The sequence below is a fragment of the Gigantopelta aegis genome, chromosome 14 (assembly GCF_016097555.1).
Source record: "Gigantopelta aegis isolate Gae_Host chromosome 14, Gae_host_genome, whole genome shotgun sequence".
NCBI classification, from domain to species: Eukaryota; Metazoa; Mollusca; class Gastropoda; order Neomphalida; family Peltospiridae; genus Gigantopelta; species Gigantopelta aegis.
The window spans coordinates 34,011,192-34,018,675 of record NC_054712.1 but is presented as its reverse complement, the minus strand read 5'-3'; positions in this window follow the sequence as shown (position 1 = coordinate 34,018,675).

Below are 7,484 nucleotides of genomic sequence, written 5' to 3'. Positions count from 1 at the left end.
TCTGTGTAGTGAGACCTAAATATGTTTGGACTTTGGATTCTGAACTTTGACCTGTATGTGCGTATACACGATCTGTTGCTATTAATGAAACGTTTTGCGGCGGGTTTCCTCTGTTCGGGCAATGAGTCGTTATCGTCCCGACATCCTGGATCCAGCTACTTTCGATTAATCAAACAATGTACTCTAGCTGTGTCGTTAAACAAAACAAACGTTTAACGCAACGGTATGTAGCGCTCCATGTTTGTACAAGCCTGTCAGCCGAGGAAACTAATTCATCGAAATGCGGGGTCTCGATACTGGTATAATACAGCACAGAGGAATTGTTTTGATCCCTGTGATCATCCAAATCATCACGGCATTAATCAGCGCAAAGTCCAGTCTCAGACAGATGCGAGCAGTCTCTAGTGAGCTACAAAAGAAAGTGTGTGCACAGTGCAGAAACAAATAAAGTGATTGATGAACGTAAAAACTGAATTCAGGAACGAACCACTGACACTGACAGCACATTTCCGAGACGGTCCTGATGGTGCATAGGAAATGGTACATCCGATAGGTGCATCTGTATTAAGCCGATGTCTTCTGTCACATTCAGATGGCAGTTAAACAAATGTTGAATGGGATTTTTAAATTTATTTTTGTTGTTGTTGTTGTTGTTGTTTCTGTTTGTTTGTTGTTGTTGTGGTTGTTGTTGTGGGGTGTGTTTTTTTTTTGGGGGGGGGGGTTTGTATGCGATTTTCTTCTTCTGTTTTTCTTTTTTAGTACTTTAGTTTTTTGTTTTTTTTTGTTGGTTTTTCTTTTGTCTTTCTTTCTTTTCTTTTTTCCGGGGGGGGGGGGGGGGGAGGGGTAATGGGGTATTCAAATATTTACATTTTATTAAAGGCATACTGTCACAGATTTAAGGACCTTATTTCTCTAAAAATTAATAATAAATCAAATTTGCATTAATGTTTACAGACCAAATCTAGCTATTGCATCACTTTAACTACACCATGATGAAGTGAAATCCATGTCAACCCTTTCAGCAATGTTAGTTTTTGAATTATGGACCATTGCCATAATTCCATTATTTTTACAAAATATCATTAATAAGTGGAGTATGGTGGTTACGTAGATGGTTGAATAAAGTACATTTAAGGACAAATCAAATATATATGTATTTAAGTAATACTTTTGTTAGGCCATGTAATAGGTCAGTGGTCTGTGACAATATGCCTTTAAGTTTTGATACCACCAAAGCGTTTAATAGCGTGTTTTTATACCTCGTTTAAACGGCCAGATCTGGTTAACATCTTGACGGTAAGCTTGGGTGGAGTGTGTTCGTTGTCAGTCAGTCAACTGTTTGAGAACAAAAAGTCATTTCGAAGAGATATAGTCTCCCCCCCCCCCCCCCCCCCCCCCCCCCCCCCCCAAACATAAGCGTACAAGGCAGGGGGACAGGGTGCCGGACGTTAACCTCAAATTCGGGCAAACATTATAGAGATATTCGGACAAAATAAGACCTGAAACCTTTTTTTTTGCCATGTATTTCCATCATTCTACCCTCAAAACTAGTGATAATCCATGAAACAAAATGCGTAGTGATTCGTTTGCAACCCTATATGGCTGTTTGGTAGTATATGCTAATATGACTTTAATGTTGCTATCCAAATTCGGTCATTTTTGTTTAATTCGGGTGAAAACCAGCCCCACCCCCCACCCCCACCCCTACAAAAACGGAAGCCCGTACACCTATGCCCTCAAACGTTAAAGTGGAATCAGACCTTTTGGCAATTTGTGTCATAAAATGTACCGCTAACTTCATTCGCCAACAATACGACTATCCATGTAGATGCCCTTTTTCAAGTTGATCCTGTTCGATTATATCAAACACAGAATTACCACTTTTAATCCATATTCACTGGGAGAAAAAACGTGAAATAATGGAGATATGATGACGATAATTATAATTATATACTAGTATTAGAAGACATACCAGGAAGCACAGTTTGATCTGGGGGAAAAAAAAGTACATGTATATGGGTTCATTTTTTGTTTTTGTTGTTGTCGTTGTTGTTATTATTGTTATTGCTTTTGTTTGTTGTCGTTGGGGGGGGGGGGGGAGGGGTTGGGGGGGGGTTGTGGATTTTTTTGTTTTTTGGATGTTTTTTGGTTTGGTTTGGTTTTTGCGGGGAGAGGGGTTATTTTGTTTTGTTTGTTTGTTTGGTTTTGGGGGTTCAATAATTTTAAAATTCGCAAAACAGAAAATTAATTGTTTTGTATCGGGGAGGAGTGGGGCGATTGGTGTTGTTTTATGTGGGTTAGGGTTTTTTGCTCTTTTTCATTATGTTTTTTAAGTCACAAGACAGAATATAAAATAAACTTAGTCAGTGCGCTCATGGCAGAGTTTATAAATACTACTTATCCCATATAAGGGGCTTAGGGTGTTTACCGTTATGTGTTTCCAGCGTGGTGAAAGGTTATTCCGTCAACCGTTGCTGCAAAAAGTGACCGCTATTATGGCTTCGTTATCATCGCGCGGTGCACGGTGCCGGGGCAACTCTTGACACTGCGCAAATGAGATTATTTCTCCTCGGTGGAAACTTCTGATATCGCGTAAATCAAACGGTGTTTATTTCAATCAGCCAATGATTGATTTCACGATAACGCGAGTCCGCTGGGGGGGGGGGGGCAACAAGGACGATCGTCTGCAGCAGACAGTGGAAGATTCGTGTGCAGGAGGGGTGAGGTCGGGGATCGAAACCCCCTCACATACTAAAATTCCTGCACACACGCCTGAGCGCGGTACCTAGTTGAGAAAAGAGGAGGGTGGGGACAATTTTCTCCTTTTTTTTTGGTCAGTATATTTTCCCGGGGAGCATGACTCGACGCCTCTATAAACTTCGGACGCCACTCTCCCTCCCCCCCCCCCCCCCCCACCACATGCTAAAATTCCTACACACACACTCTTCTGAGCGCCAAACCTAATCGAGACAAGGGGGAGAGTAAGGGCAGGCTGTTGCATTCACATAAAGATATATTGTCCTTTAGTTTATAAAGTAAAGCTTGTTTCGTTTACGGCACCACTAGAGCACGTTGATTGACTGACCATCGGCTATTGGATGCCAAACATTGGGTCATTTCCATCTATAGTCTTTAGAGAGGAAACCCGCTACATGTTTCAATTAGTAGCAATTTTTTTTTTTATATATATATACACGTAGACAGGATAGCACATACCAGTCGTGGTGTAATGGCTGGAACGAAAAATAACCCAATGGGCCCACCGACAGATATCGACCCCAGACCGACCGCGTATCAAGCAAGCGCGCTACCACTGGGCTATGACCCGCTCCCACAGAAAGCAAAATCGTTCTTTGGTTTTGCAAAGTAAATTTCGTTTTGTTTAACGATAATCCTAGAGCGCATTGATCAGTTAATCATCGGCTATTGGATGTCAAACATTTGGTAATTTAGAACACGGCCGCTAAATGTTTTCATTAGCAGCAAGGGATCTTTTATATGAACTTTCCCCACAGAAAGGACAGCACATCATACCACGGCATTTAATATACCAGTCGTGGGGTACTGGTTAGTACGGGCGGGGGGGGGGGGGGGGGGGGGGCAACCCGAGACGATATCCTGGAGTGGGGGAGCCACTATCTCTAATGTGACTACGACTTGATATTTTTGCACAGCTGTGTTTCAATTTAACTTTATAATTTTTGTACTGATAATCGCTTCATTCATGTATTTTACTTTTCTTTGATATCAAATAGCCGGTGTGTTTTGTGTCCTGGGGTGTTGTTATACATTCATTCCTTTACTTATTCATTCCCTATTCATCTAAGAAACCTCCAAAACCAGTTATATGAACGCATCAACATATAGCACAAAATCTTTTTTTTTTCATTAGAAAACAGCATACTTTTGATTCAGTACTTTGAAGTCATCTCGCCAACGCCGAATTTTACGAATTATTGTCATGAATCAGTAACCGCTACTGATACATTCCATCAAGCTCTTGTTAAGATACAGCCATACAAATTTCTTGCTTTCAGCGGAACCAAATTACCAGTAGTATTCTGTAGTAAAATTAATCTGACTTATCAATGAAGCTGAAATCCTTGTCTTAAGCAATGAAATAACTATGTTAAGCTAATCAGCTTTTTTCTCTGTGAATTCCATCTCTTTTTTTCTGATGTGGCATTAATTTTTAGATAAAGCCAATACATTTCCTAACGACATAAGCCTATTACATATGGATACAAGCCACTGAACTGAAAGAGGTGCCTGCTAAATACTTCGTTCGCGTACAATACCAATCTGATTGCAATCAGCTCTACTGGTCGACCACATGTAATAGTTATAGACCACTGGGCGGATTTCAGTCAAGTTGAAACTATCTCTGCTGATCTATCATCGGTAATAGCTCAATCAGATCGAAACTATTTCTACTGGTCTATCATCGGTAATAGTTATAGATCACTGTAGCTGATTTCAATCAGATCGAAACTATCTCTACTGGTCTATCATCGGTAATAGTTATAGACCACTGGAGCCGATTTCAGTCACATTAAAACTATCTCTACTGGTCTATCATCGGTAATAGTTATAGACCACTGGGGCTGATTTCAGTCAGATAAAAACTATCTCTACTGGTCTATCATCGGTAATAGTTATAGACCATTGGGGTTGATTTCAATCAGATCGAAACTATCTCTGCTGATCTATCATGGGTAATAATTATAGACCACTTTGGCTGATTTTAATCAGATCGTAACTATCTCTGCTGATCTATTATCGGTAATAGTTATAGACAACCGGGGTTGATTTCAATCAGATCGAAACTATCTCTGCTGGTCTATCATCGGTAATAGTTATAGACCACTGGAGCTGATTTCAATCAGATCGAAACTATCTCTGCTGATCTATTATCGGTAATAGTTATAGACAACCGGGGTTGATTTTAATCAGATCGTAACTATCTCTGCTGATCTATTATCGGTAATAGTTATAGACAACCGGGGTTGATTTCAATCAGATCGAAACTATCTCTGCTGGTCTATCATCGGTAATAGTTATAGACCACTGGAGCTGATTTCAATCAGATCGAAACTATCTCTGCTGATCTATTATCGGTAATAGTTATAGACAACCGGGGTTGATTTCAATCAGATCGAAACTATCTCTGCTGGTCTATCATCGGTAATAGTTATAGACAACCGGGGTTGATTTTAATCAGATCGTAACTATCTCTGCTGATCTATTATCGGTAATAGTTATAGACAACCGGGGTTGATTTCAATCAGATCGAAACTATCTCTGCTGATCTATCATCGGTAATGGTTATAGACCACTGAGGCGGATTTCAGTCAAGTTGAAACTATCTCTGCTGATCTATCATCGGTAATAGCTCAATCAGATCGAAACTATCTCTACTGGTCTACTGAAGGTAATAGTTATAGACCATTGGGCTGATTTCAATCAGATCGAAACTATTTCTATTGGTCTATCATCGGTAATAGTTATAGATCACTGCAGCTGATTTCAATCAGATTGAAACTATCTCTGCTGATCTATTATCGATAATAGTTATAGACCATTGGGCTGATTTCAATCAGATCGAAACTATCTCTGCTGATCTATTATCGGTAATAGTTATAGACAACCGGGGTTGATTTTAATCAGATCGTAACTATCTCTGCTGATCTATTATCGGTAATAGTTATAGACAACCGGGGTTGATTTCAATCAGATCGAAACTATCTCTGCTGGTCTATCATCGGTAATAGTTATAGACCACTGGAGCTGATTTCAATCAGATCGAAACTATCTCTGCTGATCTATTATCGGTAATAGTTATAGACAACCGGGGTTGATTTCAATCAGATCGAAACTATCTCTGCTGGTCTATCATCGGTAATAGTTATAGACAACCGGGGTTGATTTTAATCAGATCGTAACTATCTCTGCTGATCTATTATCGGTAATAGTTATAGACAACCGGGGTTGATTTCAATCAGATCGAAACTATCTCTGCTGATCTATCATCGGTAATGGTTATAGACCACTGAGGCGGATTTCAGTCAAGTTGAAACTATCTCTGCTGATCTATCATCGGTAATAGCTCAATCAGATCGAAACTATCTCTACTGGTCTACTGAAGGTAATAGTTATAGACCATTGGGCTGATTTCAATCAGATCGAAACTATTTCTATTGGTCTATCATCGGTAATAGTTATAGATCACTGCAGCTGATTTCAATCAGATTGAAACTATCTCTGCTGATCTATTATCGATAATAGTTATAGACCATTGGGCTGATTTCAATCAGATCGAAACTATTTCTATTGGTCTATCATCGGTAATAGTTATAGATCACTGCAGCTGATTTCAATCAGATTGAAACTATCTCTGCTGATCTATTATCGATAATAGTTATAGACCACAGGGCTGATTTCAATCAGATCCAAACTGTTTCTACTGGTCGACCGCAGGTAATAGTTATAGACCACTGGAGGTGATTTCAATCAGATTGTGCACAGTACATGAAAAAGGTTAATTTGTATTCTTTAACGACACCACTAGGGCACATTGATATATTAAAACATCGGCTTTTGGATGTCAAACATTTGGTAATTTTGACATATAGTCTTAGGGAATGAATGAATGAATGTTTAACGACACCCCAGCACGAAAAATACATCGGCTATTGGGTGTCAAACTATGGTAATGCAAACAAATAAGGTGATGATCAACATCAATATAAAAATTCAAGATTTAAATAAAAACAGTGTAAAGAACTGTGCAAAAATACAAATATCACAGATAGATAATGACTTTTACTCAAAATTTCAATTTGTGCTGTATTGGCCATTCTCAAAGAGAATGTTGCACCACGGTGAGGTTACAGCACGCGCAGGTGTAGTCTTAGGGAGGCAACCCGCTACATTTTCCCATTAGTAACAAGGGATCTGTTTGTATGCACCATCCCACAGGATAATACATATCACGGCCTTTGATACACCAGTTGTGGTACACAGGCTGTAATGAGAAATATCCCAAATTGGCCCTCCGACGGGGATCGATCCTAGACCGACCGCACATCAAGCGAGCAATTTACCACTGGACTAAAAAAAGAAAGAAATGTTTTATTTAACGACGCACTCAACACATTTTATTTACGGTTGTATGGCGTCAGACATATGGTTAAGGACCACACAGATTTTGAGAGGAAACCCGCAGTCGCCACTACATGGGCTACTCTTTCCGATTGGCAGCAAGGGATCTTTTATTTGCGCTTCCCACAGGCAGGATAGCACAAACCATGGCCTTTGTTGAACCAGTTATGGATCACTGGTCGGTGCAAGTGGTTTACACCTACCCATTGAGTCTTGCGGAGCACTCACTCAGGGTTTGGAGTCGGTATCTGGATTAAAGATCCCATGCCTCGACTGGGATCCGAACCCAGTACCTACCAGCCTGTAGACCGATGGCCTAACCA